Source organism: Chroicocephalus ridibundus, chromosome 25 (genome assembly GCF_963924245.1).
Source record: "Chroicocephalus ridibundus chromosome 25, bChrRid1.1, whole genome shotgun sequence".
Lineage (NCBI taxonomy): Eukaryota > Metazoa > Chordata > Aves > Charadriiformes > Laridae > Chroicocephalus > Chroicocephalus ridibundus.
The window spans coordinates 2,075,208-2,087,750 of record NC_086308.1 but is presented as its reverse complement, the minus strand read 5'-3'; positions in this window follow the sequence as shown (position 1 = coordinate 2,087,750).

Genomic DNA, 12,543 nt, shown 5'->3' with positions numbered 1-12,543 from the left:
CTTCCCTGCAGGCCTCCAAGCTCGATTGGTTGGTTACACATCAATTGTGTGCCTTGCCCCCGCCTCCTCAAAGCCGATTGGCTGTTCAGGGCCCATAGGCGGGACAGAGAGGGTGGGCGGACGTTGCCAGGCGACAAGCTGCGCCTTTGGGTTCAGACCCTCAGGTTGGAACTGTGGGCCCTGAAGAAATGTTCTGGGTTGGAAAAGATGGCTTTGAGTCCCAAAACTGAGGATTTCAGCCTTAAAAATGGGGTGTTGGAAATGAAGTGGAAGCTTTGAACCATGAAATCAGGTTTTGTGCCCTCAAATGACACATTGGTACTAAAACCTGAGGCTTTACACCCTAAAAATGGGCTTGGGAGGCTCAAAATGTGGTTTTCGGCCTTCCAAATTGTGGACTGAATCCGAAAAATGGGGCTGTCCTCCCTGAAAATGAGATATTGGAAGCTAAAAATGAGGATTTGGTTCTGGAAATGAAATTTGGATTCTGAAAATGAGGCTTTGGCCCTCCAAAATCAGACTTTGAGCCTTAAAAATGGTGCTCTCTGCCCTTCAGATGAGTCATTGGACCTAAAAGTGGGGCTTGGAAAGTATAAATGAGGTCTTGGACCCTAAAAGTGAGGGTTTGGACCCAAAGAAGGAGGCTTTCAGCCCTGGAATGAAGGTGTTGGTCTCTAAAAATGACGCTTTAGGGGCTAAAAAATGTGGCTTTGATCTTTAAAGAAGGGTTTTGGCCCATATAAATGAGGGTTTAGACACTTACAGTGCAACTTGGACCCTAAAAACGACTGGCTGGATCGTCAAGACCATGCTTTGGAGCCTGAAAATGAGGCTTTGGGCACTTAAGATGCAGCTTTGGACTCTGAAAAGGAGCTTTTGCAAACTGAAACGGAGCCTTTGAACCGTGAAAATGGTGCTTTAGAGCCTACCATGAGGCTTTGGAAGCCCAAAGTAAGACTTTGGAAAACAAAAATGAGGCTTTGGACACTGTAAGTGTAGCTTTGGAGCCTAAACCCTCTCCCCTGCTCCTTTTGCTCTGGCAGGGCTCCAGCCAGGCTGGAGGGGACAAGAGGATAAAAGGAGTTCCCCGGGCATAGAGAAAGGCAGCGGGAGGGCTCTGGGTGGCACCCAAGGGCACACGGAGGGCCGTGGTGGGTACCCAGAGGCACGCCAAGGGCTCGGGGTGGGCATCGAGAGGCAGCCAGAGGGCTCTGGGCTGCGGCAAAGGGCACATCTAGAGCCCAGGGCCGCGCCAAGGGGCAAGCAGAGGGCCTTAGGAAGCACGCAAAGAGAAATGGAGGTCCTTGGGAGGCAGCCAAAGGCCATTTGGTGGCCCCTCAGCTGCCCCGAAAGGCCCACACACTGGTCCCGGGGGGACAGGGGAAGGCAAACAGGCCTTGAGAAGACAAGAGGAGGGGTCCCGTGGCAAAGACAACAAGCTGAAGCCCATCCATTGGCAGGACACCAAAAGGCCCAGCGAGGGCCCTGGGTGGGAACCCAAAGGCCCATCAGGGCTCTTGAGGGGACCAGAGGATAAAGGCACAGAAGAAGGCGCAGCCTTCAGCAGCACCTGCAGATGGGACTCGCCTACGGCATGAGTAGAGCTTTGCAGGGCTGGACCAGCCCCTCAGAGAGCCCAGCCGCAAAGCTTCCTACACAAGGCTAAAACCTTGGCTGCTTTTCTCTTCCCTACTTCACATTCCCTGTAAAACTGGGTCTTAGCCTGACCAGGGCTGCAGGAGGGAGGAAGACGAGGGAAAACATTGCAGGGAAAATGCCCAGACACGGTGTGGCCTGGCGTGACTCCCGTAGGTACAAGCAAGCCCTTGGGAGCGTCCTGGTTTGAGGTAAAGCAGAACCAATTTTGTGTTCAGTAATTTTACTCTGCAGCCAAGCCTCTTCTAACCAACTGAACTCTCTGACATTAACAGCGTATTGTCCAGACGCTGTTCGCTCCCAGAGTGATAAGACCTGGTTGTTTCTAATTTATGCCAAGGAACGGTGTGCAGAGAGGCTCCTGCTCATCCTTATTGCTGTCACAGCCAAGCTCAGCTCACTGTGTTATTTGCCGCGTTGGAGGGGGGGAAGCGGAGAAGCGTAGAGGGGCGGCACCTGCGGGGAGGAGGGGACAGGACGGGGGATCCCAAACTGACCCACGGGGTATTCCATCCCACCTGCCCCACGCTCAGTATAAAAGCTGAGGGATCACATGGGGCAGTCTCTTCTTTCGACGGCCGACGTCCCAGGAGGACTCTGTCAGTTCATCTGACTTTAATCCTGAACCGCGCATTCCCAAACCCAGATCGGGAATCCAGTTCCCGTCCATCGCTGAGTCCAGTCTGGGACTTTCCCAGTGTCTGCCGGTGACGTGATCGTCATCCTGGGAGTCTGATACAGTTTTGTGCATATCGTATAGATTTCAATACTTTCTTTTTATTTTATTATTAATGTTTTATTAAAGTAGTTAGTTTTTTCTTAAACTCGCAAGTCTCTGTCTCGCTCCCTCTCCTCTCCTTGTTCCTTTCAGTGGCCAGTCCGGCCCAAACCACGACAGGCAGCAAGATCTTTATTGTCCGTCTGGAGGAGCTGCCTGGGGACCCGGTGGCCCTGGAGCTGCGCACCTCCTCAGGACCCCATCCACAAGGCTCCCAGCTACCGCCCTCTTGAATGACTTGGGCTGCACGGGCTCCTCCAGGAAAAGCCTCGCACACACTGTTCTGCGGCGTGCTCCTGCCTGGGTAAGGGGCTTCGGACCCGCTGGAGGCACGGGCTGTCTTGGAAACTGCGGGTCCGTGGAGGGGAGGGTGCCTGTGGTGCTCCCTGGCCTGAGCATACGCAGAGTTTCCCAGGCGGGCACCGAAGACCTTGCTGCTGTGACTCCAGAGGTGTAATGCCAGGACTGCTGAAGGCCTTCTGTTGGCCGGCGAGCATCTCGCTCAGCACCTCAGGGGAGGGGTGGGAGGAGAGTCCGTGAGCTCTCCTCTTTGATTTCTCCTGCTTCCTCTGAAGGTGGGACTGTTGCAGGGAGGCTGAGAGGTGGCAAGACCTTCCTTGGTTGAAGCTTCTCTGAATTCTGCTCTGACATCCTTTCTTCCTCCGACTTCTTCTTCAAGGTTTCCACAACTTCAAGGTCAATGATTTTGGCATACCCGACCGATTCTGCACGCAGCTGCTGAATTCTGGAGATGGCTTTTTGCATGCTCTCCTTGGCAGTCTGGCAACTCACTCGAGAGACATCAACAGCCTTTTGCAGCGGCTGCAAGATGAGCAACTTTGCCCTCGTGCTTGCTTCTGGGATCTGCCATTCCGATGCTCTGGGTGATCCTGGTCCTTTCACCACGGCCCAAAGCTTCAGGGTCTCAGGAAACTGCCAGACAAAGTCCTGCTGAAACTGAGAAGCTACAAAGGATGACAAGGTGGAGCTAACGCTTCCAACAGCCTCTTTGGTCGCTTTGTCAATAGAAGAGTGCGAAGAGGCTCTGTTGGAAGCTGCTTGTTGCGCCTCCCTCCATCTCTCTTCTCCAGATCTTCCTGCTTGGGTGGCTCTGCCGGCAACGAGCTCTGACAGCTTCTGCCTGGCTGCCGGCCCTGGCTCAGCTGCACCAGACGTGCTGGATACCGACTGCTCCCCAATGCTCTCCAACACACTGGCCACAAGCTCTCGAGCCACCAGTCTAATTTCACCCCGACGATCCACAGAAGAAGTGTCCAAAGGATCTGCCCCTCTGGCACTGGCAACCGAGCTTCCGCTGACCTCATCGGGAGCCCTCCTTAAGACGTGGACGGACTGGTCCAGCGCCTTCACCTGCTCCAGCACTTCCTCGACCATGGTCTCGGCCTTCTCTTTAACCTCCTGGTCTTCGGCCAGCGTAGCCTGCAGCAGCGTAGGCTGGATGCTTTTAGGCGCTTCTTCTTCTTTGGCACACTTTGGAGACTAGAATGAGGAGCAGATGATGAGGGACTGTGTTCCTTCACCTCGGTTTGCCTTCCTCTTCCTCCTCACAAGACCCCTGCCCAGAGGAGTCCCTAGCAGTCCAGCTTGAAATCCTCTGGTTTCTCTGTAGGCTAGCGGGCACAGGGAGGTTTCTGGTTTCCTGTGGCCACGAGCCAAGTGTTGTGGGCACTTCTTGGCATCCAGCAGGTGCCATGTTGCTTAGAGCAAAGGGCACTGTACCTGCCCTGGACCTCAGCACGGTGAACCAGGTGCCACGGGCCGGCCCTCCACTGCAAGCTAGTGGCTGCCTGAGTACCGCAGATCGTGTCTGGAGGACAGGCCCCAGGGCACAGCGAGCCCCCGCACGGGCTGGTACTTCCAGCGGGCTCATTGGCTCCAGCCGCGGGAGGCGCTGGGCAGCGTTGCAGAGCGGAGGGAAAGTGGTGGAAGGTACTGGACCAGGCTCCTTGCTCCAGTCTCTTCTGCCACAGGTCCCAGCCGCTCACGGGGCACTGCTGCCCTGTATCAGGGGACCAGTTTGCCCCTTTTCAAGGCCCAATGCCAAGAAGAGTTTTTTTGAGAGCAGAAAAGGAAACAATCCCTTTTCTTTTGGCACCTGGCTGTTGTCTGACAGCCCAAGGAAATGTCCTTGGGACAGGAGGCAGTCTGAAAGTCCAGAAAGTCCAAAAACCCCTATTTTTTTGGGTTGCATTTTAGGGTTTTTTTTTTGGATTTAGTTTTTGGCCTTGATTTTTGCCTTTGCGTGGGGGTGTCAGGCAGCCATTGTGACATGAGGGCGGCAGGGCCAGCGCTGAGTGTCTGGCGGTGGTGGCATGGCAACCGCTGATGTGCTGCCCGCAGTGGTGGGGCTGCCATCGGCAGGGACATGTTCAAGCAGGTCAGGTTCCTCCAATGCCGTCCAAGCTGGCCTTGAGCCCTGGGATTTTGAGTTGGTTGGGTTTGAAGTTGGAGTGTTTTTTTTTTTAATGGTTGGATTTTGGCTTGGATTTTGGAATTTTTGGGCTTTACTTTTTTTGTTTTGGATTTTGGAATTTTTGGGCTTTACCTTTTTTGGTTTGGATTTTTTGGGCTTGGATTTTTTGGGGTGGATTTTATGGTTTTTGAGTGATATTTTGGGTTGGATCTTGGGTTTTTCAGGTTGGATTTTTGGGGTTTGATTTTTGGGGTTTGATTTTTCAGGTTGGATTTTTCGCATTGGAATTTTCGCATTGGATTTTTCGGGGTGTTTGGGTTGAATTTTGGGTTGGATTTTTTTGTTTGGGTTTTTTGGGATTGGGTTTTTGGGGGTTTGGTTTATGTTTTTTTGATTAGATTTTGGGTTTTGGGGACTCGATTTTTGGGGTTGGGCTTTTTGAACCCTGGGATTTCTAGTTGTTTGGAGTGGATTTTGGGGTGTTTTGGGTTGTTTTTTTTTTTGTGTTGGGGGTTTTTGTTGTTGGGTTTTTCTTTTTGGGCTAGATATGTTGGGGTTGGATTTTTGGACTGGGCTGTCCCCAGGGCCCTGCATCCCCCATGCGTTTAAACTTGGCTGTCTGATACCAACCAAATCCCTTTGATTTGGCTGAAAATAAAAGTATTCCAGTGCTTGACAAACCTTTCAGTGAAGAAATGTTTTTCCTACTATCCAATCTAAACCTTCCCTGGCACAACTCCTGGCCATTTCCTCTTGTCACGTAACTCGTTACTTGGGAGCAGACACCAACAGCCACCTCGCCACTTCCAAGCCTGTAGTGCTGCATTGGGTTTTCGTGACCCAAGTGTAAGACCCGGCACTTGGCTGTGTTGAACCTCAGACCACTGGCCTCTGCCCATCGATCCAGCCTGTCCAGATCCCTCTGCAAAGCCTTTCTTCCCTCAAGCAGGTCGGCACTGCCAACCAACTTGGTGTTGTCTGCAACCTTATTGAGGGTGCACTCGATCCCCTCATCCAGATCATTGATAAAGACATTAAAAGGAACTGGCCCCAGTTGTAGGCCCTGGGGAAAACCACTTGTGACCAGCTGCCACCTGCATTAAACTTTGTTCACCACCACTTTGGCCACTCTTTGGCTCAGCCATCCAGCCAGGTTTTCACCTGGCATAGAGTACTCCCGTCCAAGCCACGGGCAGCCAGTTTCTCAGGGAGGATGCTTTGGGAAATGCTGTCAAAGGCGTTTCTAAAGTCCAGGTAAAGAACATCCACAGCCTTTCCCTCATCCACTAAGTGGGTCACCTTCTCATAGAAGGAGATCAGGTTTGTCAAGCCGGACCTGACTTTCATGAACCCATGCTGACTGGGCCTGATCACCTGGTTGTCCTCATGTGCCACCTGATGGCACTCAGGATGATCTGTTCCATGACCTTCCCCACACCGAGGTCAGACTGACAGGCCTGTACTTCCCAGGATCCTCCTTCTGGCCGTTTATGTTGATGGGCGTCACCTTTACTAACCTCCACTTAACTGGCACCTCCCCGCTTTGCCAGGACTGCTGATAAATGATGGAAAGCGGCTTGGTGAGCATCTCCGACAGCTCCCTCAGTACCTGTGGGTGGAACCCATCTGGCCCCATAGATTTGTGTATGTCTAAGTGCTGTAGCAGGTCCCTCACTATTGCCTTTGGATTATGGGAGCTTCATGCTGCTCCCCATCCCTGTCTTCCCGCTCAGGGGCTGAGTACCCAGAGAACTGCTGGTCTTACTAGTAAAGACGGAGGCAAAGAAGGTATTAAGTACCTCAGCCTCTTCCTCATCCTTTGTCACTATGTTTTCCGCCATATCCAATAAAGGATGGGGATTCTCCTTAGCTCTCTTTGTGTTTCTAATGTAATCATAGAAACATGTTTTAGTGTCTGTTATGACATTAGCCAGACAAAGACCTAGTTGGGCATTGGCCTTTCTAATTTTTTCCCTGCATAACCTCACAACATCCTTGTAGTTCTCCTGAGTTGCCTCCCCCTTCTTCAAAATGTCATAATCTCCTTTTTTCCCCTGAGTTTGAGACAAAGCTCTCTGTTCGGCCAGGCCAGTCTTCTTCCCCACCAGCTTGTGTTTAGGCACACGGGGATGGCCTGATCCTGCGCCTTTAAAAGTTCCTTCTTGAAAAACGTCCTGCCTTCCTGGACTTCTTTTGCCCTTCAGGACTGCCTCCCAGGGGACTCTGTCAACCAGGCCTCTCAAAAGGGCAAACTAAGATAACCAGGTCCGAAGCCCAGAGAGTTATTGCCATTAGGCACCTCCTGGTGGTGGAGGGAGGGGAAGCCCAAAAGAAGGAACTCCGTGACACTGGTATGGTTCAATAGTTTGCATCCAAACTGCAGTGTTCAAGGGCAGATGGTCAGTGGAGGAAACAATGCTTCAGGAGGTTAAAAGAAGATGAGACAGAGCGAAAGAACGTAGAAGGACGAAAAAAGAGGTTCATGGGGACATTCGGGCACAGGCTGGAAGGAAAACAGAAGATAGGAGAGGAGAATCATCTGAGAGCAAGAAGACATCCTTTGATGTACAGAGAACAAACTTGCTAAGTGAGTCAGAGTAGGACTGCACTATAAAATGTATGCCAGTTATTGCATTCGAGCTCTTTACCCAAGAGCCTCTTTACAGTCGATGGAGAAAAAACTTGGTGTTTCTCAGTCGTTCTTACTCTAGTCTATTTAAATATATCTTTTAGGATGGGCTAAAAGGAATTCTACTGAAAGATAAAACACCTCAGCAAAGTAGCTTTAACCTTTGTCTCCTAACCTTAGGAGAGAAACAGAGAAAGCAGCGTGGAGATGGTGACAAATGAGGAGAGATGTGGGAAGTAAAGGTAAGCAGGACAGCCAGAGAAAAGGGGAAGGTTTGGTTTTCAGGGAAAACCAGAGCCAAAGAGGGCAAAGAGGAAAAGCCTGTGTTAAAACTATCCTCTTTTCAGGACTGTCTTTCCATCCATGCTTGAACTTTGCCAGGTAGAACAGAAAGCTTTGTAAACAGACTCCTCCTCAGTCACTGACCACTTTCTGGCTGAAAACCAGTTTTGGTAAATCATTCTGGCAGTGAGGGGGAAAACAAAAGACGATTTCAAAAGCAACACAAAAGAGGGGAAGAACCAAAAGTGATGGCAGGGAGGAAGGCCCCTCCTGTGCAAACCAGGGATGAGAACAGCTGTTTCCAGCTTGTGTGCATGCCTCAGCCTGGCAAATGGGGAATGCCCACGGCTTGGGGTAGCCGTGCCCAAGGAGCTGACCTTGCTTGCCCAGGGAGAGAGCAGTGTAGGGGCAGCAGTGAGGGACTTCAAGGCAGAAAGAAGGATGGAAATATCAGGGGGTGTCATGCAACAGTGAGCTAAGTTGAGTTTTGATCCTGAGGCAGAAGAAGAAGGGGGATGTGCTGTTTGGTGCTGGGATGTGGAGCTACATACGGGATTCCAGGAACTCTGGGGCTTGGAAATCTTGCGCAATAAGTGAGCATTAGCAAGGCTTTGGAAGAAACGGGATGGGTTGTGGGGAGCTCACAGGCACTGGCAAATCCTCAGAAACCCACAGCTTGGTGTTGGAAGCAAGGGAGCAGACCCAGGCACAGGAGAGTGTAGCTGTGTTTTGGGGATGGCCAAGGGCCTTGGTGGGGCTTTGACACCCCAAGAGAACGGAGACCCTTGTCTGCTCAGCTGTGGCTTCTGTCTCATCCACTGAGCTCAATGAGAGGACACCAAGTCCTTACAGCTCCAGCGCCTTGTTGCCTCCTCACCCACCCTCCCCAGAGCCTGGGAGGTTCCTACTGCTGACCTGCACCTGGCACCTCATCACTGCCACATCACCCAAACAGAGCCCAGAGCATCTCAAGAGGCAACGGACATCCCTCCCCAGGGGATGGGAGTCCAGGCTTGGCCATCCTGTTTGGTGAAGCACATCGAGGCCTTTCACAGTGATTTCCACATTTAAATTTCTTCCCGGCCCATGTGTCTCCGACTTCCTGCTTCACCACACCACAGGGACAGGAACTTTATCTGCTCCTTCCCTCCATGGTCTCTGCAGTGAGGGACTTCAGCAGGGTCTGATAACACCCTCAGAAACCTGGAGGTTAGCTGCTTTTACTTCTCAAGAGGACTAGTCAATCTGTCAGGATCTGCACTTCAGGAACTCGGCACCAGAGCGCTCCTTACCACAAAAAACACACGAAGGCGCCAAGTCTGGGCAGAAGTTTCCTTTAGTCTTCAGCTCTTCTCTGGCTCATCAGAGAGATTTCAGGAGTGCAGTCAAAATGAAAAGATGTCCAAGCAAAGAGGCCAAGTCAATTTAACGCTTGATTTTGAAGAGCCAGTTCTGCATCAATCCCAACACATTTGGGTAACAGAAATGTCTTCGGGAAGAGTCTGCCCCATCTAGACCCATGTGGATGGACTGGCACAGCCACCCCCAGCAGGCGGAATCCCCATCTCCTAGGCTGAGGCACGCAGTCAACATGCAAACCTCTGCAGTGCCCACTTGTTACAGGCCTCCAGGCAGAGTGTGACTCATTCCACATGACCCTCTGAACCTCTGTCAGCTCATTGTGCTTCCTCTACCCATCCCTGCAACTCTCAAGCCTCTGGGAGCTTTGGCTTTGGCATCCTCCCGACATCCTGGGGCCAGGTTTCTAAATGCCTCCTCTGCAGCTTCCCCTCCTTCCACCTCCTGTGTGCTGACTTTTTGCCCTGCAGCCCAGTCCGTTTATACCAGCAGCCTCCTGAGATGAGTGTTTCTCTTCATGGTATTCCAAGACATCATTCCTGTGCTTGGAGGAGGCCGTCCTGTAATGCCTATATGATTTCCCGAGCTCCTTCACCCTTCAAAGCTGCTTGCCATAGCACCACTTGCATCAGTCCCCCGAGTACATCAAAGTCTTCTCCTCTGGAGCCACCCACGAGTGTTCCTCTGCTGGCCTTCCTCACTCCTCTTTGGCCTCTGGGACCCCGCTATTTCCTGGTCACTCCAGCAAGGCTGACACTAATTGTCACATCCCTGACCAGCTCTTCCTTGTTGGCCAGGACCAGGTCTAGGTGAGCATCGCCCTTCCTGGCCCACCAGGCAGCTCTGCTAAGAAGTCGTCTCATGATGCTCCAGGTTGCTGGCACCTTGTTTCTCTGCCTGGCCAGTGAATGCCTGGGCAATTACTGTTCCCCACAGGAATCTCCTCATTTACCTGGAGACTTCTTCGTGATCCTATTTAAGACTTGTTCTACCAAGGCCTGGGAGACCTCACTGGTGGTAACTGAGGGAAAGAGGACATTGAATATCTCAGATCTACCTACACCTACTCCTACTAAATTCAGCACTGGTCCTACATTATTCCCTTTTCTTCGTTTAACTGTTCCCGAATTACCAAAGATCCTCTTGGTGCCCTGGAATTCCTATTTGAGATTCAGTTGAGTTTCGATATGCACCACTGCTGGATCCGGAGGATGCTGCCCTGGAGGACAAGATGTATGCAGGCACACTGTGAAATCTATTGGTCTTTTCATTGATTGTATCATCAGGGCAGTGAGTAAAGATCCCCGTGTGACGTCCTCCATGTCCATGCAATGCCTGCAGCTGTTGTGTGGAGAAGGGACAGCCCTCGCCTCTCTGATGACTGATGACTGAATGCATCAGTCAACGGCACAAAAGCACCAAATAGAACGCTCTAGCATGCCATGTGGGGCATCTGTGATGCATCCGCACTGAAAGGGAATTGGTTTCCTGTAGGTCCTGTGTGGTCCATGCCAGCCCTGGCACCTCATGTAGCTCTGTGGGCCTGGATTGGAACATTATATTGAGTTGCTGCCCTGAATTCTGTTAGGCAAAGTGGGGCTGAACATGGCACAAATGCCATTAGAGTCACTGGAGATCTGGAAAATTGAGCTGATGGGAAAGAGAGAGACCAAGCTCTCCCTGTGTCCCAGGACTGCGGTCGTTCTTATGAATACCCCTAAAGACTGCCATGAACATACAAGTAGGAGAAGATTCTTTTGGCCTTTATTTGGGCCTCAGCTGTCATTTCACTTGGCCAAAGGAATTTCCCACAAGGCTCATTCGGGGTCCCTGAGACATTGCCCTGTCTCTATGAACAGCTCCAGTAGAGCTTGCAGTTATCTGCACACACCTTTGACCACCCCTGACACCTTCAATGTCACCAGGCATTGTGTCCTGCTCTCCATCTCCTTTGATGAGCACAGGAGCTGAGACAAGGAGTTCACGTGCATGTGCGTATTTTATGCACACCTGAACACCTACGGCAAGAGGAATCCCACCTCCTGTGGGTTGTGGCAGGCATGGAAGGCAGTTGTGTCTCCTTCAAATGCCAGGAATTGAAACGCAGGATGAGATGAAGCACAGATTCAGCTGAATCCCTTCCCTCAGCAGGGGTAAGGGAGATGACTGCCTGTCACTGTCTGGGAACACTTTCTAATAATAAGAGCAAAAAAGGTGATATTTTGATGTAACTTTGAGAGGAGAAGTAAAAGTTCTGGAAAGAAGTGTCTCTGCCCAGCTGAGGGAGGGAACATGAGTGGTGACTTCATCCTGTTTCCCAGCAGGTTCCCCTGGAGCCCCAGGGACACCTGGAGGGAGCCCCGAGGGGGCAGAGAAAGGGCTGCCTTGGGCTGGTCCTCTGCGTCTGAGCTGGGCTGGGCTCCTGGCATGGAGGGAGCTGATGGCAAGCGGGCAGCGCTGCAGAGAGACAGCTCTGCCCAGGAGCAGCTCCTCTGCCAAGCGCAGCAGGGCTGAGGGCACTGCCTGCAGGCACCCGAGAGGAGCCAGGCACAGAGAGGATAAAGGCAGCTGGGAGTGGGAGGAGAGTTCTGAGCTCGTTCTCTCCTGGCTTCTCTGGTGTGGAGAAGGAGGCCGTGCTTCCGAGCAGGGATGCCCTGCTGCACCATGGCAGCGACAAGGAAGGAGGGCTGCCTTCTGCGAGGGACTGTGGCAGGGTTTTGAAGACAGGTGGGTGTGCAGGCAGGGGTGCCCAGGGCTGTCCTTGAGAGCAGGGTCCCTGCAGCCCAGGGCTCTGTGTGCCGGGGCAGGGACTCTGCTGCTTGCCAGGGTCAGCTCTCAGCCTGCCCAAGGAGTTCCCCCCCAAGCGTCTGTGGGGAGAAGCTGTGGGGAAAAGGAGAGACTCCCCTCAGGGCAGGGTGCTTTGGCTCTTTTTCGAGTGTGTGCTGTGTGGGTCAGGGCTGCCCACAGCTGCAGATCTCCCCCAGAGCACTGGCAGAGGCAGCATTTACAGAGGAAAGACAAGGCAGGGGCTGCCTGGAAGATGAAGACATTGCAGGGTCTGTGCTCTCAGCTGTCTCCTGAGGGAAAGGAGCTGTCACCGTTCCACTGAGGGATCAGCAGATCTGCCAGAAAGCTCACAAAGTGCCTTCAGCCCCTCCTCTCCCTACACACAGCACCAGCAGCACCTTTGCTTCCAGCATCAGGCTTTCTCTCCTCTCCTCCTGAGGAGCCACAAAGAGGGAGATGGCCCTGGGCAGTGCCCTGCTGCCAGGAGGGGTCTGCAGGGCAGAGCTGAGCCCCCAGCGGGTGGGATGGGCTGTGGGAGCAGGGACAGGGAGGAGACGTGGGCACAGAGCAGCAGCTCCTGGCAGGGGCAGCTCCAGGCAGCAGAGAGCCACTCCACCC